The sequence below is a fragment of the Phocoena sinus genome, chromosome 11 (assembly GCF_008692025.1).
Source record: "Phocoena sinus isolate mPhoSin1 chromosome 11, mPhoSin1.pri, whole genome shotgun sequence".
Classification (NCBI taxonomy): domain Eukaryota; kingdom Metazoa; phylum Chordata; class Mammalia; order Artiodactyla; family Phocoenidae; genus Phocoena; species Phocoena sinus.
Genome location: NC_045773.1, coordinates 75,102,726 through 75,123,099, shown reverse-complemented (window position 1 = coordinate 75,123,099; position 20,374 = coordinate 75,102,726). Strand labels below are relative to the sequence as shown.

General features: G+C 43.3%; 1 protein-coding gene across 11 annotated transcripts in view; it reads left to right on the top strand.

The window, feature by feature from the left end:
* The window catches only part of ADGRF5 (adhesion G protein-coupled receptor F5), a 111,384-nt gene that overhangs the window by 21,196 nt on the left and 69,814 nt on the right, over nt 1-20,374 (top strand). For 2 of the 11 annotated variants that reach the window (XM_032650279.1, XM_032650272.1), the window contains exon 1: nt 15,458-15,684. The exons of 8 other annotated variants lie outside the window; for them this stretch is intronic. The gene's annotated coding sequence lies outside the window, so the exon portion shown is untranslated. Of the gene's footprint in view, nt 1-15,457; nt 15,685-19,028; nt 19,062-20,374 lie in introns of those variants that run through there. One more of the 11 variants, XM_032650274.1, reaches the window with a different exon arrangement.

Here is a 20,374-nt window from a genome sequence, read left to right as displayed (position 1 = left end):
GTGGATGTGGGAGAGGGGGTCCCCCAGAATCCATGGCTAGGGTGGAGCAACACAATAAGGCCATTGCCAAACTGTAGCCCCAAAAGGATCCGGGGGGAGTACATCCCTGGCTCCCCTTTCCTCCCATCCTACGATCTCCTGCTGGCATCTCCTGCTCTCCCAGAGGACAAGGCACTGCAGGGTGTGGGGTGGGTCCCCCGGGGCACAGAGCACGGCAGAGAAGGTGGAGATGAACCGAGAGGCCAGCCAGCACGTTCCTCCAGCTGGAATGAAACTCCTCGGGGACAGTTGTGTTAGTTACTGCTTCTCTCCAAGGTCTCCATTAGTGTCTGGTGCACAGGTTTTCAACAACATTTGGTGAAGGAATGAATGATGCATGACTTGGAAGAAGAGGCATATTGAAGAGGCAGAATGTGTGATGCAAACCCCCCACACCGTCCCTATCATGATACTTAACTCAATTCATCCTTGCTCACAATGTTTCCATGCGAAGGGATATTTTGAGGGGCAGGTACAGCAGGAAGACCTGGATGTAAGAGTGAGAAGATGCCCAGCATCTGATTATACACATATTATACTAATAAGTTATCAAGAAATTCACTTTGCCCATTTCCTTTTTTTATGTTTTTAAAAAATTTTCTATTAGAGTATAGTTGGTTTACAATGTTGTGTTAGTTTCATGCCCACTTCTCAGTCTTGCTCTGTGAGCAGCCAGACTTGATTCACGCTAATAGATGGGCCCCAATGCTGTACATCCAACAGCACAACAGCAGGGTTGTGAAGGTTCATGCTCTGGTTTCTACAGATGCTAGAGGCATGGGAGGGATCACCCCCAGCCAACCCTACCCCAGGTAGGACAGATAGGCCTAGGACATGGGCTGCTCTGGTTCTATCTTCGCCAACTCAGAGGCTCTGAGGCTGAGCTTTACAGACTTTCTGTAAAATGGGGATGACAATCGTGCCCCCCTTTCAGAGATGTGAGGCCCAGCTGGATACTGACCCACTGCCTGGCAGTATGTAAACACTTAGTAGTAGCCTTAAGGATTGTTTCTTGTCTCTGCTCCTGGGAGAGGTGTGGGACATGCGGCAGAGGCTCTATTTTCTGCACTGGATCCTTGATCAGGGAGAGGGTCAGGAGGGAACAGGATAGCCCGTCCTGGAGGAGGTTTTGCCCAATCCCCAAGGCAGGGCTTCCTGCTTCCTTCCTTCAGGATTAAGTGGAGCAAAAGCTGGTTTCCCTTCTGACCCCCAGTCAGTACCACACACACACGTTTTTGTTTGTTTTTTTTTTTCCAGGTGGCCTAGGGTGGCTTAGAAGTGCACTGAGAAAGAGACTGTGCAGTTCTTCCTTCCACAGGGTCAGGGAGATGTTCCCAGAGGGAGCTGAAATGAGGAGCAGGTGGGGGACTCTGGGAAGATGAACTTCCCTTGGAGAAGATGGGCAATGCCTTTAGGGTCTGGGGGTTCATGTGGTCTTCCTTTGCCAAGGGCTCTCCACCACTTACATTTGCTGGTGGCAAGCCCTTCCTCCACGCTCTTCGGGTCTGTATCGCTAAAATGACTGCTCCAAGTTAAAACAGAGGAGGCTGATAAAGAGAAGACGAGCTGCCCTTTGACACCAAGGTCTCCTGTGGTTGCATGACAAGCTTACAAGAAACACTCTGGAATCCGGGGCACGAGGGTTGGTGGTGGGGAAATGTCACCCCGGCTGCAGGCAATAAGGTGGTACATGTCTGGAGAGAACTTAAAATCAATAATAAAACCAACTAAAAGTCTTTTTTTTTTTTTTAATGATCACCATGCAGTGGCAATTCCAAACAATGTCAGTGGCAAAATACTCTTCCAAAAAAAAATTTTTGTTGGTCTAAGTTCTAAACAATTGCTGTCATCACGGGTGAGTTTCAGTAATAGAATCTAAGCTGCTAGTTACCATATTTGTATTACTTATTTTTTATTCATTTTTATGAGTCTAGTTGCTTTACAATGTTGTGTTAATTTCTGCTGTACAGCAAAGTGAATCAGCTATACGTATACATATATCCCCTCTTTTTCGGATTTCCTTCCCATTTAGGTCACCACAGAGCAGTGAGTAAAGTTCCCTGTGCTATACAGTAGGTTCTCACTAGTTATCTATACGTAGTAGTGTATATATGTCAATCCCAATCTCCCAACTCATCCCACCCCCCTTCCCCGTGCCCCCCGTATCCATATATCTGTTCTCTACATCTGTGTCTCTATTTCTGCTTTGCAAATAAGTTCATCTGTATCATTTTTCTAGATTCCACATATGTTTAATAAAGATTGTGTTCTACATAGAAGTTGATTCAGAAAACTCAGTCATATACTGGCTCCTGGCACAGAGGGACTCCACTACATGTTCGTGTTCCAAGAATAAGTTCCTAATGGTTTGGAACTGTCTGAGGTTGCTTCAAGTGACTCTATCTCCTGGGGCATGACATATCCCTGCATTTGAACAGCAGGCTAAAAATAAGTAACATTAGCACAGTAATTGTATAGACAAATAAGCGGAACAAGAGTTGCTTCAATTCTGTCATTCTATGGGACTTCATAGAGTTTTGATTTGTGTTTAAAATTGAAAACAGTGAAGGAGAGTACTACCCGCATGGTGTACTCTTTTTATTTGACAACTACACGTTTTAGCTCACACCTCAATGTTTTACCGAAAATTAATATTTAAGTGAAAATTTTTTCTCTTTTTTAGTTGTTTTAAATATAAAGAATTAATCAAGAAAATAAGGACTATTACTGAAAATAATGTTCTCACATAAAAGAGGGTAGAGTTGATAAAAAAATCTGGTCCAGATGTCAAATATACTAGATGCTTCCATGGTCCAGAATTATGAGTGCAGGCTGTTGCCTTCTTCAATCGGATTTTACAATGCAGAGAAGTGAGTGTGTGTGAGAGAGAGAGAGAGAGAGAGAGAAAGACAGACAGAGAGAGACAGAGAGAGGGAGGTGAACACGTGCATTCGTGTGCCCGTGTGCATGTGTGTATTCATGGGTGTAGGGAACCAGTTTTCACTCTTTGTCGTTATGTGATTCCTGGGAAATCTTATGATGTCAACCATAGAAGTATACTTAAATATTGCTCCTGTTAGTATACATAAATATCCCTGATCAGGCATTTGTTGTATAAGGTGATTCTGGCACTTAAGAAGGGACGATATGGGAACATTTCTCATGTAGACCAGTAAGTGATCCAAGGGCTGGAGCTCATTCATAAGAGTGCCCTTGTTTAGTGAGGGTCCAGCCGGTTCAAATAAAGAGTCCTAGGAAGAGGTATGTGTGTGAATATCCACTGGGTAAAGCACAAAGTCCAGATCTCACTGACCTTAAGTAAAATGGAAAATGGAACATTTGAGGAATTCAGGAAAAGACTAAAAATATCAATATATGTTGTTTTCCCTATCTTAATGTTCCAGGTCAGACAAGGTAAACTGAAGGGGTGTGGTCCTGGAATCACCATGTAATTGTTAATAGGTAGCTATGTTTTGTGTACTATGCATCAGGTCTAAAAATAGTTCAGTGGTCCCAAGAGGCCAGCTTTGAATTATAGGTGATGATGTAGTTAGGAACAGTCTTGAACTTGGAAACCTGGACTCATTGTTCTGGGATAGGTCGTGGAACTGTGGGGAGCTGGGCAACTTCCATGCAGCACAGTGACGGTTTGCACAGTGCTGGGCCATTGCCAAGGGCTGTAGCAGCCACTGTGTACACCTTTCCCTTCATCTCTTAACTCCGTCTGTCCCTGAAACACTCAAAAAGTACAGGCTAGAACGCAGGGCAACTAAACTTTGGGTTTACCAACTTGATCACCAAGCACACTGGAAGGTCAGACAGGGTCTCAAGAGTTTGCTGTCATGGTATGAAATGGAACAGACCAGTGAATAAAGGAGATTCCAAAGAGATGGCTTATGCACAACTTAGATTTGGGGAGACAGAATTTCATAAACCTATTGGTAGGGCACTCGAAGTGAACAACTAATGCTTTTCCTAATATTAAAACAAGTTGTTTTGAACAGGAGCTAGTTTACTGAGTAATACGTGTAGTATCTGGAAAGTGTGTGCCTTTCCATTTTCTTTAAAAGATTCACTTCAGGTAAAATAAAAAAGTGGTCTAACAAGGTCTTGCTAATAATGATGGAATAGCTCGTTTCTCCAGGGCTCAATTACAAGCTATCTGGTTTTCCAGCATTCCACATCTCTAGGCTTTTAAAAGCATTTCCTGCTCCCCAAGTAGCTGAACTTCAGAAATGTTGATTAATTTCCATTTGTGCTTCATTTTCCATTCTCACCACTGTTCTCCCAACTTTATGCTTCTCCTCGGCGAGCTTATTTTAGGCCCCTTCTTGGGGCTGGAGTTCAGAACCATTGTTGCTCACGGACACAGGCATCAGCCCAACCTTTTCCGAGTTCTTTCTCAAACAAATGTTGTCATTGTACCTGACATAGTATGTATTCTTGAAAGAGCATTTTAAAAAGAATACATCATGGCTCTGAAGAACTGAGGGAAGTGGTGGTGGAGGGACCCCACTCTTAAGACGTGAAGCAGGAGCCACGGAGCAGGGACTCAGGAGGGAGGTGGGATGTGTCCCTGGGGGACGGGGAGTGGCCATCTTTAGCACAGGGATGGCCTTCGCTGGTTGACCAGAAGGTGATACTGATCTAGTAGTGTTACCTTTGTATTGTAGGTCTTGGGAAATTTATTGAGCACCTCTTATGTGTTGGGGATTTCTAGCTCTACCTTAGAAGTTATTTTCACTCTTTGGCTAAGATGGTGGAATACCTCCCCATCTATGTAGGGGGACTCCTGCAACCCTACTGGGGGGCCTTGGTGGGCATGGTGTGTTAGCAGCCATAACCACGCTGTGACTGTGCCCTTGAAAGCACTGGATTCTCCTGACGGTATAGACATCCTGGCCCCCGAAAATGGGATGAGCTGTAAAACAAAATCTCCCCTTGATTCAGTCATTAAAAATGTATTCATTGAATACCTACGATGTTCCTTGTCACAGCTACTTAGTATTTTCATATTTTCTATTATAATCTCACCTCCAAATTAGTCATTTTTAACTAATAATTTAAAAAACTAATAGTTAAAAAATTGATTTTAAGTGATCAGTTCTTGAGTGTCCATTTTTCTTTCTTAACTACATTATCTTAAGTTCATGGACGTCACGTGAATAAAATTTGGCGGTGGGTCCACAGACTTGAATGGGAAAAATAGATCTTTATTTTTACTAACCTCTAACTGCAGGTTAGGATTTCCTTTAATTGGGAACCTAGGTAACAAGCCATAGCAGTATTAGCAGTACCTATGACTTTGTCACCAACAGAAATCACAGATCATTACTATGTTGCAGACCCTCAAAAATCTAGTTTATTCCCATCACCACATGAAATGTGTGATAGTCATTAAAGCTGCCTCATTAAATTTTTTAATTGAATAAATTAAGAAAGAAGTCAATATATTACTAAATCACATTGTTTTAATATTTTGATAACTATATTTCAATATAATTATTTTCTCTTGTAATCCTATGTATTTTGTTCTATACATTTAAAAGCATTATTCAGAGAAGGAATCATAGTCTTTACCAGATGGCCAAAAGGGTCCATGTCCCCAAATCATTTTTTTTTTTTTTTAATCCTACAGTCCTTTCATCCAGGGCCAGGGAGATACAAACTCTTTCAGTCTTTATATGTCTAGAAATATCTTTACTTTGCCCTCATCCATGAATGTTTTTTCAAGTGTGGAACCAGGTGAGGCCACCCTGGAAGAAAGTACAGGTGGAAAAGGATGGTGGGACCATGGACAAGGCTTGGGACAGGCTAAATTTAGAGGGAAGGTAGAGAAAGAAAGGGCACCAAGGGGATTGAGAGGTGGGAGGAACCCATGGGGTAGGAGGAACATCAGAAGACTGGATGCCGATGGGATCTCAAGGAGGCAGGAGCAGCCAGCTCTGTCACATGGTGCTGCAGAGTCAAGGAGGATGAGAGCAGCAAATGGACCATTGACCATGGTGATGTGGAAACCATGGTGACGGTCATGAGAGTCGCTAGTGCATAGCTAGGGAAGGAAGATGGATTTGACTGACTTGGGAGCCAAAGAAGAGGGGTGAAGAAGTGGAGACAAAGTCAATGTGTTCAGCTCTTTGGTCAAGTGTTACTGTAAAGGGGAGCAGAAAAATATTGCAGTCAATGAGGAAAGAGACAGATGTCAAAGGCTTTTCAAGAGAGATTCTAGAACATGTTGCTGTGCTACTGGGACTGATCCAGTGCTGAAGATGAAAGAGGAAATGGCACCCAGAGCCGAGTGGAGGAAGAGGCAGGTCGTCGGCAGGAGCAGGGCTGAGTCATTCTCTCAAACCAGAGGGCAGTTCAGGTGCAAGAGTGTGGGAAGTTTGCACATAGGAGGATGAGCGTTTGAGTGATTCTGTTTTCTCAATGAAGTAGGAGGCAAGACTACAGCCAGGAGTGAGGAGAAAAGAGAAAATGTGAAATGGTGATTTGGAGGAGTGAGAAAACCAACATAAATAAGAGGATTGTCGGGCCATGTGATTGTAGCAATTCCACCAACAATTAGCAGGATAATTTTAATAAATAAGCTGTTTGTCTGCTCTCAGACACAGATAAGAACTGCTCTCTGAAATACTCCCCCCTTTCCACTATCCCCCACTTCTCTCTAACCCCATTGCCCTCTTTTTAAAAAATTTTTTATTGGAGTGTAGTTGATTTACAATGCTGTGTTAGTTTAGGTGTACAGCAAAGTGACTCTGTTATACATGTACATATATCCACTCTTTTTTAGATTCTTTTGCCATATAGGTCACTACGCAGTTTTGAGCAGAGTTCCCTGTGCTCTGCAGAGTTGATCCTTATTAGTTATTTATTTTATATATTGTAGTGTGTATATTGTCAATCCCAGCCTCTCAATTTATCCCTCCCCCCCTTACCCAATTTCCTTCTTGTTATTAAAGCCTCTCTGATGACTTAAACCGATTCATACTTACATGCAACTCATTGGAAATGGATAATATATCCACCTTTCAAAGGCATCTGAGTCAGAGCAGAGGTTGTTCCTTCGCTTAAAGCAATTTGTCTCTAAAGGTGTAAGTTTAGGAATTAGAGGCAGGTGGACATAGGTTTATCTATTGCTTCTCAAATCCTCCCACAGAGGTGACAGTCTACACTGCTGATGTTACCTGGCGCCATATTTTTCAGACCACTGTGGTGCCCTTCACTATACTTTCAGTTCAACTGTATCCTAATACAATAGAAAGAATCATTTAACCTTCTTTCTTGAAAGGATATAGGCTTTGGCATAATTTACTTAGAGCATCATTTCTGGCACTAATTAAATTGTGGACCAAGCATCATAAAGAAAAGACTACAGGTTTAACACAAGTTTAATACTGTCTCTCTCTACTCAGAAATCATCACTGTATCTTAGGCATTAGGTATAGGGATCAACCCCTTACCTGTACCTGGGGAATTGTCTTAATTTAGAGGTAAGAAGAAAGGGTATCTGAGTATCCAGAGGGGGTTGGGGCAGGCGCCAAGGCACAATGTTAAGAGTCCTGCCTGGGAAGACAGGAGATACCAATTCTAATTCTGGTTCTGACACTAATGGGTGTTGTAGCCTTGGTGAAGCCTCTCAACTCCCTCTAGCGTGGCCGCTGGAATGAATGATCACCAGGTCCCCTTGACTCTCAAATCCTGTGATTCTGACTTTTCTCTTGGCATGTATGACTCTTCAGCTCTCACTTGTCTGGTGCTTTTAGCATCACGGCTATTCACTCATTGGCTTGATAAATTCTGAGGAAATCACCTCTCCGATCAAAGGCAAAAATGGGGGAACCTTTGTTTTGGTGGCAGAGGAAGTGTTGAGGCCCTGAATCGGGATGGAAAGTGCCCTTATGGGGGACTAGGGATGTTAGCAGATGCCCTCACTGCTGCCTGAGGCATATGACACCTGCCGATGCAGAGCACCTGCACCCAGGACACACAGTGAAGGAGCAGAAGTTAGAAGAGGAGCGACCACCCATGTTCACGTACAAAGGAACCTGCACACTTGAGACCAGATTCAGCTTCCTTCAGAACAGCTTCCTTCCCAGACCAAGACAAGAAGGAATGCCCATGTCCTCAAATACCTAGCTCTTCTCCATGTTGCTGAAAGTGAGGGTAGTGGGGATGGGGGCGGGGATAAAGGAGGAGGAGTCAGTGATGCATGTGGTCCATCGATAACTGACATCCGTGCACACCAAGGCTGCAGCCTGTGGCTGACATATGGGCAACAATAGCTCTTCCCGCTGCATGGATGGGATAGTGGGCCACCTGTAAGAGCCAAAGGTGGAACCCAAAGGCTAGGGAGGATTGCCAGGCCACTGACGATCAACCCTGCATAAGAAAAGGTCAGCGAAGGCCAAGAGAAGGCTGTTGATGTCACCTCTACAGATCTGTGTCCTGCATCTGTCTCCATTTTCCCATATGCTGTCTCTCCCTCTTCCAAGAAAAGGCAGGGAAGGTAGTCTTGGCCGTGGTCCAAAATAGGACTTCACTTGGAGGGTGCTTTGGATTTCTGACCGAAGCTGGGACCATCACGGGAGACATAAGAAGGTAGGTAGACTATGGCAGTCAACTGTATCCAGTTGGTCCAAAAGATGGAAAGCTTTGGGATCTACCACAGCAAAATAATATAAGTATCTGAAAGATACTTATGCCAAGAAGGCATAATAAATCTGTCTATCGGTGGAATGGATCCAGTAACAGCAAATGCAAATAAAACCTGAGAGGCCGCCGCTGAGCACAAATATGACCAACTCCAATTAGCAGTCTCTGCCAAGATAGGCACACAAGATAAGAATAAGACCATTTGTATGCCATAAAACCGCCCAATTTTCTGTCGGTTTCTTCCTTGCATAAGGACAGGTCAGTGCCAGAGGGGAATTTTCCTGGCCTCATTATAGAAATAACAAAGGAGAGCTGACCCTGAGTCACACTGGGTCAAAAGTGTTACCAACATCTGGTTGTGGATTAAAAAAAGGCAAATAGGGCGTACCCTGCCAAGACGTGGAAGTGTGAGTGTTTTACAAGTAGAATAACTATGGACTTTGGTGTATACCTCCGCTGTGTATATACTAACATCGTGGCATTCTTACCTTTGCTTTCATGTTACACTTTCAAATATGCTTCTTTAATGAACCAAATAGGCATCTCCCCTCAGGGAGCTTACACCCTAGTGGAGGGTTAGAAGGTGGAGACAGCCAATAAAATAAATAAGTACATTATAGTGTATTAGAGGTGATATGTGATATGGAAAAAATTCCTCAGGGAAGGGGGTTGGGAGGACTGAAGTGTGACATATGGTGGTCAGGGAAGGCCTCACTAAGGAAGCAATGTTTGGGCAAAGGTGGGAACGAGAGGGAGTGAGACACGAGGATATCTGGGCTAAAAGCATCGAGGCAGAGAGAATGGCCAGTGTCAAGACTCTGGGATGGAACAACCTGGCTCACAGGAAAGCCAGCATGGCTGGAGCAACGTGGAAAGAAGGAGAGGAATTAAGGGAGGATATGGTGGGAGGAGCAAAGCTGCCAATGGTCTAGACCTTACAGGCCACTGAAAAGACTTTCACCTTGACTGTGTGAGATGAGAGCATGGCTGAGCTCAGGTGAACATTACATAGCTTAGATCTTATGAAGATCATTTTAACCGCAGTCTTACACAGAGACCAATTAGAGGTAAAGATGATCATCCAGGCAAGAGGCAATGATGGTTTGATAAGAGTGATAGCAGTGGAAGGGGTAAGAAATACCCAACCACGCGTGTATTTTGAAGCTAGACAGGATTTGTTGACAAATTAAAAAGTGTGCAAGGGAGGACTCAAGGATGAGTCTTAGAGTTTTGGTCTGGCTAACCTGGAAGGATGGAGACGCCCTTTACTGAGATGGGAGAGACTGTTGGAAAAGCTAGCTTGGGAGGGAAGACCAGTTTTGTTTTGACATGTTAAGTTTGAGAGCCTGTTGAAGATCCAAGTGGATTTATCAAGTGAGAAGTTGGATGTACTGGTCAGATATGCAGGAGTGAGGTCTGTGATTGAGGTAGATGTTTGGAAGTCACCAGCACAAAGATTTAAACCACAAAACTGGTGGAGATCACCTGGGGAATAAGTGTCAACAGAGAAGAGTTCCAAAGACTGAGCCATGGGACATGCCAGTGTTAAGAGGAGAACCCAGCCATGGAATGAGATGAAGCAGTTTCCTTATGTTTGCCTTTTTAAAAAAATTTTATTGGAGTATAGTTGAGTTAGCTTCAGGTGTACAGCAAAGTGACTCAGTTGTACATATACATATATTCATTCTTTTTCAGATTCTTTTCCCATATAGATATTACAGAATATTGAGTAGAGTTCCCTGTGCTATGCAGTAGGTCCTTGTTGGTTATCTATCTTATATATAGTAGTGCGCGTATGTTAATCCCAAGCTCCTAATTTATCCCTCCCTCCCCACATTTCCCCTTTGGTAACCATAAGTTTGTTTTTGAAATCTGAGAGTCTGTTTCTGTTTTGTAAATAAGTTCATTTTGTATCATTTTTAAAATTAGATTCCACATATGAGTGATATCGTATAATATTTGTCTTTCTTTGACTTACTTCACTTAGTATGATAACCTCTAGATCCATCCGTATTGCTGCAAATGGCATCATTTCATTCTTTTTTATGGCTTTTTTATTCCATTGTATATATGCACCACATCTTCTTTATCCGTTCCTCTGCCACTGGACATTTAGGTTGCTTCCATGGCTATTGTAAATAGTGCTGCGGTGAACATTGGGGTGCATGTACCTTTTCAAATTATGGTTGTCTCCGGATATACGCCCAGGAGTGGGATTGCTGGACCATGTGGTAGTCCTTTTGTTTGCTTTTATGGATCAGCTAGGACATGCCAGCACCGAGTGTGGAGCTGGGCATACGATAAATAAGATGGGGCCCGGCCCTCAAGGCACTTACAGTCAATGCATTAAGCATTGAAATGATCGTTTGAGTGCAGTCTGGTACCTGCAGAAAGACACATACCTGATAGATAGTTTGGGGTCAGGGAGAGGAAACACATGGCCCAGCCGGGGAGAGTTAGGAGGGTCCTTGGAAGAAATGACATCTGCAATTTAACTGGACATTAAAAGTTAGCCAGATGACGAAGGGGGAAGGGCAGAGACGTGACACAGCCTGGAGCATGCTGGGAAAGACACATTTATTTGGTGCTGACATTTCTGCCTGAGCAAATAGCTCTGTCTCCCATGAGGTTACCCCCTCAAGCCCTAAGAGGTGCCTCATACTAACGCAAACATAGATTAACACGACTCGTGAATTAGTTACTCAGGCTGCACCATCGCAGTCTGGTTGAAGTCTGGGTTCAATTTGCCACCAACTACAACATCTTAGAACTCAGGAGAAGGGCTCTGTCCCAGCCAACGGCAGGGCAGCTGTAGCTGCGACAGGGCAAAGTCTTCCCATGAGCAGTGAATTCTGGGTTGCAGCGGAGACCATATGGTGGTCCCGTTTTCTGTTTGTCTTTGTTTTCATTGTAAAGTGAGTGCCACGAGCACAGAGTGTTCCTAGCAACAAACAGGACTATGGATGAGACAGGAATTGCTCTTCAGTGAGGCAAAGGGACAGCCACCTTGACAGCGCCCTGTCCCATGTCAGAGTTGATGGCGTCCCACAAACCAACGCAAATAGGGAAAAGACAGCGCTTTCAAAGAAGCGTTAACCCAGGAGCTGACTGACAGCAGGGTGTTTTTTAAGACAAGATGCATCTGAGTCAAGGTCCCCCACGTTGTCACTCTGTTTTGAAGTATCAAGGTCTGCAAGCTTTCCTCTCCCGGAGTGGGCGAACTCTGCCACCAGACATTCAGTTCTCTCTTACAGTGACTTTCCAAAGCCGTCAGCCTGCAAAGTTCTTTTAGTGTCCTTTACCCCCATGATAATGTACAGGCTCCTCCTACGTTTTCTTCATTCCTTCCAACACAGCTGGTGTCATTCATCTACATCTATACTAATCTACTCAAGATACCCCCAAAGGAACCACATCTCATGACAAACACAAGAAGGTATATTTTAGAGGCATCTTCAAAGTGCCCGTCTGTATGGAACCAGAGGCAAAGCCAGCAGAAAACAAAGGCAAAGACAGTACCAAATCCCTACATGATATTACAACAAAAACCTCTTTTCTGCAGAAATAGCAATAGCTAACACACATGCTCATTAAATGCCAGGCACTGTTATAAGCCTTTATACATGTACGAAACTCATTTAATCTTCCCAGCAACCCTGAGGTAGGTCTTATTATTAATCTGATTTTACAGATGAGGAAACTTGAGGCACAGAAAGATGAAATAACCTGTTAAGTTTCTGAGGAGCTACTAGTGGGCAGATCTGGTGTCCACACGCTTAACCCCAGGCTACTTTGCATTCTCAAGACTCAGGTGTTCTCTACTACTTAAATTTAATATTATAGGTTTTTAGTATAAAAAAGAATCTGGAATGTCTTTGTCCATTTCGTATAGAAAAAGTCAATACCACAAATATTTAGTGTAAGAAATTTGAAATACATTTGACCCTTGAACAGCGTAGGGGTTAAGGGCACTCCCCCCACCCCCACACTCGAAAATCTGTGTATAACTTTACAGTCAGCGCTCCGTATCCTAGTTCCACATACAAGGAGTCAACCAGCTAACTGTGGATCGTGTCATACAGTCGTGTGTAGTTAGTGAAAAAAATCGGCATGTAAGTAGACCCAAGCACTTCAAACACACATTGTTCAAGGATCAAATGTATTCTAAGACATGATTTAAGCTGTTTGCCTCTGTGTGTATGTGTCTTAATATTCTTCTTATTTATTTATTTACTTATTGGTCAAGGGTAGTATTTTATTTATTTTTTATAGAATTACTTTTTAAATTGAAGTATAGTTGATTACTATGTTTTTTAAAAATGTATTTAAATTTATTTTGAAATAGAAATTCACAGTTCTTGTTTGTGGGTAAGATTAGGCCATGGTTTCTTATCTGTAGGGATGTTATTTTGCTCCTTTTTTAAAAAATTTTTTATTGGAGTCTAGTTGCTTTACAATGTTGTGTTAGTTTCTGCTGTACAGTAAAGTGAATCAGCTATATGTATACATACATCCCCTCTTTTTTGGATTTCCTTCCCATTTAGGTCACCACAGAGCACTGAGGAGAGTTCCCTGTGCTATGCAGTAGGTTCTCATTAGTTATCTATGTTGTACATAGTAGTGTGTATATGTCAATATACACACATATACATAGTGTGTATATGTCAATTCCCAATTCATCAAACCCTTCCTTGCCCCCTTGGCAACCGTGTTTGTTTTCTACATCTGTGACTCTGTTTCTGCTTTGCAAATAAGTTCATCTGTATCATTTTTCTAGATTCCACATGTAAGCAAAATGATATGATATTTGTTTTTCTCTTTCTGACTGACTTCACTCTGTATGACAGTGAGTATTTTCTATAGAATCAAAAGATTTATTTTTTATAGTGATTCACACTTTACTATAGGTAATGCCGTTAGAACTGGATTAAATAATAAGGCCCTTTACTGTGCCACTGACAGTAAATCCAGAGGTAAAGTACATCCACAACGTGCCACATGTCCAAGCACACCCAGGGCCCGGCAAGGAGAATGACATCACTGTGCTTTAAACCTATCACAATACACCCCCTGAGCACAGCCAGGCCCAGGCTGGCAGCAGGGAGGAAATGGACGGTAAGCTGTCAGGGCGCCACCAACAACATCTTCCACAATGGCATGGAGTGGGCTGGAGGATACAATTTAGAATCAGTACCGAGAAGTAGAATAATAATATTTTGAAGTTTCATCTTCTTTTTGCCAAAATACTTCACCATTGCCCCCAGCCTGAGTACGACTGGTGGTTGCTGACTTGCCTTCGGGGCGATAGCTCTGGCTGGAAAGGAAGGCTGGTGAGGAGGGAAGGAGACGGTGTGGGACAGGGAAAGCCCATGAGCTTGGAGGATTCGAGCCCAGGTCTCCAGTTCTGGAGCTCTTCCTCTATGCCAGGCTTTTACCAGAGCCTATAGAATATACTGCCTTAGCAGTATTATTATTCCACTTTCACACATAATAAAACTGAGTCTCAGTGAGGTCTCAAAACATGTCCAAGGCCACAGAAATAGGAATCAGTGGCCCTATGGTTTGAACCCCTACAGTCTGACTCTGGGGTCCTGGCACTGACACACAGTCCTGACACTAGGAGGGTTTCTTTCAATGAGATCTGGGGATGGCCTGTGTCAGACTTACTGGAGCACTTATAATGCAGATTCCTGGGCTCTAGAACAGGAGCCATTCATCAGGCTTTCTGTGGGCAGCGTTTTAGAGTAGGAAATTGAAGATCATTCCCCATGCTGAAGTTTAAGAACAATTAGATGAACACCTATTACTTCCCATCTGTGTTCTGACCTTGGGCAAGTCACTGTTTCTCTTTGAACCTCAGTTTCCTCCCTTGTAAAAAGAGGATGAGTAAGGTCACTTTCAGCTCAAAAACTCTGATTCTAATTCATTTTTAAAAAATTTTTTATTGGAGTATAGTTGCTTTGCAATGTTTTGTTAGTTTCTGCTCTACAGCAAAGTGAATCAGCTATACGTATACGTATATCCCCTCTTTTTTGGATTTCCTTCCCATTTAGGTCACCACAGAGCACTGAGTAGAGTTCCCTGTGCTATGCAGTAGGTTCTCACTGACTTATCTATTTTATACATAGTGATTCTCATTCATTTTAAACCCAACCACCTGACTGCAGCCTGCCAACCTGCCTTTTTCCAGGTATCTCCTTATCTTTAAACATTAGTGTTATTGAGATGATATTTTAAGTGTTACAGAATTTGTAGTTAGATGCACAAATATTCATAGAGTTTCCCTGGAAATCTGGGAGAACTGGATGCCCCTGAATGTGACATATTTGAAGTGCAACCCTCCCTTAAGCCCAGGGCTAGGACTAAACAACCTCACTAGGTCTTCTCGTATTCAAGATTTTTTTAATCTCTGATTTCTTGGTGCCACTAGAAATGAAACTCATTGATAACTGTAATTTCCTTTCTGAAAGCGCAATCTCATTTAGTGGACATCTTTCAAAGGTTTAAACCAGGCATCCTACACCAGCCATGAGCTCTAACACATTTGGGGTTCTCTCTGGTTTCATTTTCTGAACTTTTTCTTGGAGAAAGGAAAACAAAAACTAGGGCATTGGCCAAACAAGTCCGGCCACTCAGTGAATAAGTTTCCAGATAAGAATGACCTGAAGGACGTCCCACGGGCGTGAGGGAAATCGCATGCGCCATCCAGGGAAGAGGACCAGAAATCGCTTCTTGCTTTCAAACAGTGGCTAGCCATCAGGGATGGCCCTGTGAGGCTCGGAGGACCACGGCAGGAAGGCACTGGTCAGCAGCGAGACTAAGCTCGGCTTGGAGCTGCCGGACCTGCCTGAGCCCTCCCGATGAGTCCTGCTTGACTCTCCCTTCCCCGAGCATGAGGCTGTGGGGTGAATGGCCTCGTAGTGGAGACCTGGAAGTTTGTTAGACGTCTGACCAGAGCAGGAGCCGGCCTGGGACAACGGTTCTGGGAAGGTAACGGGCATTTCTCCTAATGGGGGTCTGTCTCCCTTTGCAGCAAGATCTCAGGGGCAGCTAGGTCACTCTGACACTGCTTTAAGTCATCTTTCAGTTACGACCCTCTGCCTGATTTTCTTTTCTGTAGCTGTGACATGTATGTAGGGAGCACAGAGCATGTCTGGTCAAGGGCATTTTGCATGCAGGCTGTTGGTTAAGTTGGTGACACTGTGTTTAGGGAGACTGAGTGTCAGGCAGTGAGCTGGGATGCTTTTAGAATTTCCTCTAAAATAAAAAAAGCTTTCCTTTTCTTTTTCTTTTTAATGAGGTTTCCCATCCCTGAGCCAGAAAATACCGTAAAGACCAGAGCATTTTTGAATTGCTATGTGAGTGTTTCCATGCCAGGCAGCAGGGGAGGCTACCCCGAGTGTAGCAGGAGAGGCACGGGTATCCTCAGGTCCCAGGCAGTCCTGGGAATGTGAAATGTAAGATGCTGCCCCACCCAGACTGAGGGGAAAGGGGTTTGCAGGTCAGCGCTGGGAAGGATGTCAGGAAAAGTGCTGGGATCAAGAGCAGGCAGGCTTGTCTTCAGTGTTCTAGAAGGAAGGAAATGCCCTATGATGTGTGGTTTGCTTAAACCATTTTTTTTTAACATCTTTATTAGAGTATAATTGCTTTACAATGTTGTGTTAGTTTCTGCCGTACAACAGAGTGAATCAGCTATATGTGCACATATATCCCCATATCTCCTTCCTCTTGTGTCTTCCTCCCACCCTCCCTATCCCACCCCTCTAGGTGGACACAAAGCATGGAGCTGATCTCCCTGTGCTATGAGGCTTCCCACTAGCTAGCTATTTTACACTCATGCCACTCTCTCACTTCGTCCCAGCTTACCCTTCCCCCTCCCCGTGTCCTCAAGTCCATTATCTATGTCTGCGTCTTTATTCCGGCCCTGCCCCTAGGTTCTTCAGAACCTTTTTTTCCTTTTAGATTCCATGTATATGTGTTAGCATACGGTATTTGTTTTTCTGTTTCTGACATTTCACTCTGTGTGACAGACTCTAGGTCCATCCACCTCACTCAAATAACTCAATTTCGTTTCTTTATATGGCTGAGTAATATTCCATTGTATATATGTGTCACATCTTTATCCATTCATCTGTTGATGGACACTTAGGTTGCTTCCATGTCCTGCCTATTGTAAATAGAGCTGCAGTGAACATTTTTGTATATGACTTTTTTTGAATTATGGTTTTCTCAGGGTATATGCCCAGTAGTGGGATTGCTGGGTTATATGGTAGTTTTATTTTTAGTTTTTGAAGGAACCTCCATACTGTTCTCTATAGTGGCTGTATCAATTTACATTCCCACCGACATTGCAAGAGGGTTCCCTTTTCTCCACACCCTCTCCAGCATTTGTTGTTTGTAGATTTTCTGATGATGTCCATTCTAACTGGTGTGAGGTGATACCTCATTGTAGTTTTGATTTGAATTTCTCTAATAATTAGTGATGTTGAGCAGCTTTTCATGTGCCTCTTGGCCATCTGTATGTCTTCTTTGGAGAAATGTCTATTTAGGTCTTCTGCCCAATTTTGGATTGGGTTTAAACCATGTTTTCTTGTACTTTGTAGAAAGCCAGGCCACACCACTTCACTGCAGCTCAGTTTTTCCCTTCATAAAGGGCTAATGTTTGGGGCCTTTCATTTTTGAATTACACAAGTAATGCATGACTATATCCGTACTATAATAGACTATGCCTAACAATTTATCAAGTCCCGCACACCCGATATGCATTAGTTTTTTTCCCTCCCCAAAGTTATCCCACCAGTTGTTTGCTGTGTATGTCACCAGTTAAATGACGTGTTTTTCTGTCTTCCCAGCTCTTAGGACAAGTCAGGGCACATAGGAGTACAAGAAGTTCGCATTGTCAGATCCATGTATTGTTCTTTAACAATACCTTCCTCTCACTGGAAAGAAAAACTAATACATGGGGAATGTGAACAGCTCTTTTAATATTTAGAAAAGTTTGGAAGAGTTTTATTCATTTTCAGCATTATTATTTTTGTGTTGGTTTTGACTTTGGCAACTAATAGTATTCATAACAGTTTCCCAGGGATTAAATTCTAGATTTTTCAACTAGTAGTTCGGGCCTCTCTCCTGAAGGCCATCAAAGGCATTCTGTTCTGGAAAAGAAAAGAAAAGAAAATTAACCTGATAGATAGATGGATGGATGGATGGATAGATAGATAGATGATAGCTAGCCAGCTAGATTAAGTGGTTGGCTCTGGGAAAATGGGGAGAGTGTGGGAGAGATTCCCTTTTCATTTAGTGGATAATAGTTGGGTTTAACAGATGGGTTCATTTTCTATTTCTTTTAGCTTTCTGTAAAAAGGTGGCCTTTTTTTTTTTTCCTTCCATACATTATTATGAGACAAGTGAATAAGAAGAAAGCACAGTGAACTAGTCGGTATGGGTCATGGAGAGAGGATCTGGAATGAAGTTGCATGAGCAACGTCCAGTCCAAGAATAATCACAAAATGCTTTCAGTTGCTATTTGGCATCTTCTCGCCCTTCCCAAGGTTTCTCTACCCCAAACTAGAGGGCCAGCTGGCCCTGCTGATTTTGGACATTCTCTGGTGCTTTCTTGACCATCCTGTTAAATTTGCCTGCCTTGACTCTTTCTCAGGGTAATTCAGTTAATCATTTCACCCTACTGTGCAGTGCTAGCCCCTGATAGAGACCGCCTCATCCTCCACCATGTCATAGGTAAAGCAGGTTGCTTGTCCGCATTTTATGGAATACAAAAATGAGAGGCTTAGAGGTTTCGTTGTTTGCTCAGCATCTCACAATTAATCCTTTGGGGGCACTGAAATAAAAAGAAGCCCAGATCTCTGCCTTTCCAACATAAGGATAGAAGTCATGTGGAATAGAGAATGAATGGGATTGGCTAGATTCTATCACCTTGGTAGCAACATGGACTCCCAGTTGTGCTGAAAGTCTGTAGACAGATTAAGCTATTGCCTGGTCCAGATTTTAGCAGATTCTAATGCCTTCTGTCCATTGGTATCACCCCCAGAAACTTAACAAAAAGAAGACGTTGCCCAGACACTTCCCTGGAACAACTGAGTCAGAATCTCTGGGGAAACGGCTCGGGCATGGTTTTTTGTGTGGTTCGTTTGTTTTTAAACCTCCAAAGTGATTCTGTTATGCAGTGAGGGTTGGGAACCACTGAGTCCAAACTGTAAGAGATAAAGTCTAAATTGAGAAGCAGAAGTGATAACCGCTTCATGGAGCCGAGAAGTTGGGGGCAGAAGTCCCAGCAGCTGTGAACATCATGGATTAGGATTCTGGCGGCTCCTATTTATGAGAGGAACAGTCCCGTCTCACGTCTGCAGGTGAGAATGAAGAGGCATCTCTACTCCCCAGACAATGGCACTGCCTTTCAAGTTTAAATCAGAACAACCCCACTGGCTTCCCTGCAGATTCATGGGCTCCCTGTTACTTGCAGAGTTTACAAAATCAGATGAAATGTTCTAGGTAAACAGGACGTTCTCTTCTGCCGCCAAATGACTACGGGGGTGGGGGTCATCTATTCTACTCAGTGTCATTTTAACATGTGTCTCAGTTCCCAGAAAAAGAAATACTAATTATCCTTTGCGTGATCTGCCACTTTCTGGATTGATCTATAGATGGATAGACAATAATTCAGAGCTGTTTGGTTTTTTTTTAATAGATTTTATTTATTTACTTATTTATTTTTGGCTGCATTGGGTCTTCGTTACTGCACACGGGCTTTTCTGTAGTTGTGGTGAGCGGGTGTTACTCTTCGTGGCGGTGCCTGGGCTTCTCATTGCAGTGGCTTCTCTTGTTGCAGAGCATGGGCTCTAGGTGCGTGGGCTTCAGTAGTTGTGGCATGTGGGCTCAGCAGTTGTGGCTCACGGGGTTAGTTGCTCCGCGGCATGTGGGATCTTCCTGAACCAGGGATCAAACCTGTGTCCCCTGCATTGGCAGGAGGATTCTTAACCACTGCGCCATCAGGGAATCCCCAGAGCTGTTTTTTAATCAGAAGATGTGTCCCTAGAAACTTCCTCGCTGACATTTCTCAGTAAAATCCAAATTAGTATCACTCATCGCTGTAATCTTTGTCTCCTTTATAAGGAGCACTGGGTGGGGGGGGGGCTCTCAGCCTCAGTTTCCCCAGGTCCTGGGAGTTTCAACACAGAGTAGGTGCTGCAGGAAGGCTTGTTGGGTTAAATATCTGTGTTGAGGCGCTATGAATTCACACGTTATTTACCAGCTCAGCATTTCAACTCACGTTGTCTGATTCTAGTGATGATGGTTAAAGTAACTGGCATCTTGCCTGTTTCCTAAAAGATAATCACAAAGGTGAAACCTTTAAAGTCACAGCTTAGTGGAAGCATTTACGGTGATAGGTGTGCAAAGAGCTGTGGAATTACAAAGACAGAGAATCCTTTCCTTTAATCAGCTTATACTCAGAATGGGAGGCAAGGCACAGGCCTTGGGAACTTTAATAATAACAGGTAATATTTACTGAGGACTTATTATGTGCCAGGTACTGTGTTCAGTGCTTTACAAAGACTGCTAAGTCATATAGTTATTCCAATAATCCAATACCTCAGGTACTATTATAATACGTACTTTATAGACAAAAGGACACAGAATTTTAAGTTGCCTGAGGCACACAAAG